This window comes from Oculina patagonica, chromosome 14, assembly GCF_052425735.1.
Source record: "Oculina patagonica isolate OP01 chromosome 14, crgOcupat, whole genome shotgun sequence".
In the NCBI taxonomy this organism is placed as follows: domain Eukaryota; kingdom Metazoa; phylum Cnidaria; class Anthozoa; order Scleractinia; family Oculinidae; genus Oculina; species Oculina patagonica.
The window spans coordinates 6,796,461-6,800,468 of NC_135771.1; the positions used below are offsets into that span (position 1 = coordinate 6,796,461).

The 4,008-nt window shown below is 38.1% G+C and overlaps 1 protein-coding gene across 1 annotated transcript in view; it reads right to left on the bottom strand.

The window, feature by feature from the left end:
- The window catches only part of LOC144638204 (carbohydrate sulfotransferase 3-like), a 76,600-nt gene extending 72,958 nt beyond the window's left edge, over nt 1-3,642 (bottom strand). The window contains exon 1 of the mRNA XM_078497410.1: nt 3,452-3,642. The gene's annotated coding sequence lies outside the window, so the exon portion shown is untranslated. The remainder of the gene's footprint in view (nt 1-3,451) is intronic.
- Between the last annotated feature and the right edge of the window lie 366 nt (nt 3,643-4,008).

Below are 4,008 nucleotides of genomic sequence, written 5' to 3' on the forward strand. Positions count from 1 at the left end.
GTGTGAAATGCGCATGTGTCAACTAGTTTTGTCCAAGATTGTTGCACATGACGAAATATTTTACCAGTAAGGCATTTTTGAGCTGTTTTCGATACTCAAACTTCATTTTCAGATCACAGGCACTTGTTAGCAGAACTTTTTAAAGAAAGCGCCGATGCTGTACACAGTGGGACGCCAAATTTTTATTTTGTCAAACCACTTAATTTTACCGTGTAGTTGTATTTGTTTAAAGAAGCTTGAATTTCCACTTTGCATATATGTTTTTTTTTTTGTGGTTTTATCTCGCATCTAATTGGTGGCTACACAATACACATGTCAAAATCAAATCAAAGCCTTCATGCTTTTATGATTTTTACAGATCATTGAAACAGATCATGGTTTCTAGTGGGATAAAATCAATTCAGTGATACAGAAGTAATGATTCGCAAACTTACTGAAAAAGAAAGAGAGTTTTTGCTAATTGGCAGTTTTGCTATTTTTACATGTTGCTTTTTTCTGAAGTTCAGCATTTTAGTGGTTGAATAATAATTGCCTTGTAGCATAGATCCAAAGGTCGTCAATTAAATTGACCAAACCATTTTGATCCGATTTTGCTCAAGTCTCTGTTGTGAAATGATAGAATTTAGGTGCTGTTAAAATACAAACAAAATGATCCAAAAATGTGAAGGATAAGGCATTTCGAGAGTACCGATCTGAAAACTTTCCCTGGAAAGCATACTCCTGAATCCCCGAAAAGCAGCTAAACGGACTAAACGGTTGACAGCTAAACGGTTGACAAGGCTTACAACCTTTCAAATAGCTGGCTATGTAAAGTCTCTGATAGCATTTCGTGTGCCATTGCTAAACATGTATAAAGAGACAACTATTCGAACCTCACTAATTTGGTCCGTTTTAAGAGAAAACAAACCTACCCTGGCAAAAACCAGTCTAAGTGTCTGCCCTAACTTATGTGAAGCATATTACAGGAACGATAATTTCACTGACCTAAATCATTCAGTTGGAGGCTAACATGGCCCTTAAATCTTGTAGATGTTTTGGTATCAAAGAGACTTGAATATTTGGTTTATTGTTGGCTTCAGTCGTCAAAATTCGTACATGCTTCACTACCTTTCTTTTCTTTCGCGTGTCCGCCATTTATGATAAGGTCTATGTTTCGGCAAAATGCCTGAGGGCGGATTCAAACTAAGTCAACTAACAATAAAGCCAACTATTTCACGTTCGCTTGAAATGACTTCGTTGCATGGTTTTTCAGTTTCAAACGCATTGCATTTTAGTATTCTCACACACTGTGTTCGGCAGAAAGATTTGGAGAATAATTATACCTGACGCAAGTAAGAGAGAAATTGCAAACTGTATGTCGATGTACAAAAACAGTGAACGCGGTGACCGTATGTTTAGGCAATGTGTGGGGCAGATTTGAAATATCAGAACTCAACAACCTAACTAGAGTTGTTGAGTCAGTTGTTTGTCAGTTGTTTGTGTCCTAATCCGACAAATGGAGAGAGATACAGTGGAACCTCGATATAAGGAACGGCCAATTGACTGGGGAAATATGGTTTCATCAGGGTTCTTTTCCATATATTTGACTATTTCCGACTGGGGCGAAGAATATCGTTCGTTATACCGAGGACTTCGTTATAAAGAGGTTCGTTTAAACGTGGTCCCACTGTATTAGGACGCTCGAGGCGACTCAGCTTTTGATGTGCGCTATTTACATCGATCAATCGATCGATATCGTGCTGAGTTTGTGGTCATCCAAAATTTACATTCTCCATTTTACGCTTTAGTGATTCAACGTCTACAATTCTGGTCGTTTTCTTCTTGTAGTTATTTTGGAATTAAACATAGCTTTTTCTACTAAAACACGCTACCTTGAGCGATTCCTGTCTATGAAGTCTATGCTCGCTATATTAGTACAAACTCCATCTCTCTCTCTCTACAGTGTAATGGATGTATTTCTATGGACCTTACGCTCACCGGACAACATTTCTTTGCTGACTGCTTAACCGAGATAGCGTGGTCTATACAGTTCAGTTGTGGTCATTTTTACATCAAACAACTATGCTCCAGAGGAGTTTTTTTTTTTGAAGGTGCAAAAACAACAGATATCGTTTTAAGTGGACTGACTTAAGTTTAGAAACTTCAGTCAACACACACACAATTTTCCTTCCCCTTAATATGTCTGCTTAATTTTACAGTGAATTCTTTACTTGCGTCCGAAAACTTTGTTTGTTTAAATATAAGGTGTTATTTTGGGGTTTGAACTACGTGATCACATAGAATTTCCCAGCTCGTTTACTGACATGTGCCAAATTTATAGCGAAGTTTTCGGTTGTGACCGAAAACTTTGTGCGTTTAAAGATAAGGCGGACTTGTCGAGCTTTGTTTAACATGATTTTTCCAATAAATGATGTTATAAAATGTCAAAATTCACTATATAAAGAGGTTTGGAAGCTGTTCGTTGTATCCGTCTTAGTAAGCCTGTGTAGACCTTTCGCTTTTTCATTAACACCGTATAGTGTACGATGAAAGGAAATGAAACGCTTCGCTAGATAACCCACTTTCGTGATTGTTTGAAGATATCGGTCGTTCGATTTATAATGAATTCACGGACCCCGTGTGTTTTATACCGGCTTAACTTGTCGTTTAAACAATCTCATCGATAGCTAAAAAGCAGGATAACGCATAAATTCTGTAGCAATAGGTTTTGTAAAACGTTTACGGTAGGCAATCCTTCGAACCGCCATGTTGGCTCCCTTCGGAGTCGAACAAACCAAGCCATCTTTATGATCTCCAAAGAAAAATATTTATCCGCCGGCAAGAATTACAAAATAAGTCACTTTGAATATGACGAAAATGCGTTATCAGGTCCTCAGGTTGATGTGGGTAAAACGTGAAACGTTTCGCTTATTGCTCCACTTTTACGTTTTCTCTTTTTTATTTTACTCCTTACTAAACTACATTTAAGCTGAATGTTACGCTCTTAATCGACATAACATTGGGGATATAGGTCTTTCGACTTACGGTTAATTTAAGGGTCCTGTTTGTATCATAACTAAACTTGTTGAATCTCTTTGATATGGATAGCTCCTAATTCTGTAGCAAAAGTTTTTGTAAAACGTTTACTCGATACGCTGAGTTTGCTCGCTTTCGAAGCGGCCATCTTAAATCCGCAAGAATTAACGAAATAATTTAAGTCATTATGAAACAGAAAATACATTATCAGACCCTTATGCTGATGTAGGTTTGGTTGTTTGAATCAAAGAGGTTTTAAACCATAATTTTTCAAAATGCATCCCAAATAGTTATTTGTTTTTTATACGTAAAGGCTGAGAAAAAGAATGTTGCGACCATTATTAAAGTATGTCTACTGCGAGTGAAGTTCTCAGTAATCTTTAGTGCACTTATACATAGTTATCAGGCTCCAAAAACAGCGAAATAAATTAGATACCTTTGCTTCCACTTATGCCATCAAGAACAGTTCACACAGCAACCCACAGCAGCCATCCAACGCCATATATACCGCCTCATGGTTGTATTTTTCCCGTCGCACTCTCTAGCACACCCCGGGCGCAAATAAAAATATCGATGCCGTGCATATGGTTATTTGGGAGGGCGAGACACGCAAACTTCAAATAACCAATAGGAAACCATATATTTTTCGATACTATCTATCAACAATGGACAGCTCACCACAATGCATGAACTTGTAAGTTGATCACCCGGCGGCTAGACGTAACGGCATAAGAAAATTGTTCATAGATTCTTTCCTCGAATAACTGCCCCTTCTGAGTTAAGGAACAGTTGCATTGAAATGAATGCTGCAGTTTCGCGTATAATAAAACTTTGCTGGAGTCACCATTGAAACGGGAAAGGCGGGGGGGGGGGTCTAACACCCGTCATTTGCTTGGATCACGCAAAGTATCATTAGCTTTCATCGCGTGATAAACGAAGAATTAAGGTTCAAATAAGCGGCCCTATTCGCCATGGTTAGGAAATACGGACAGT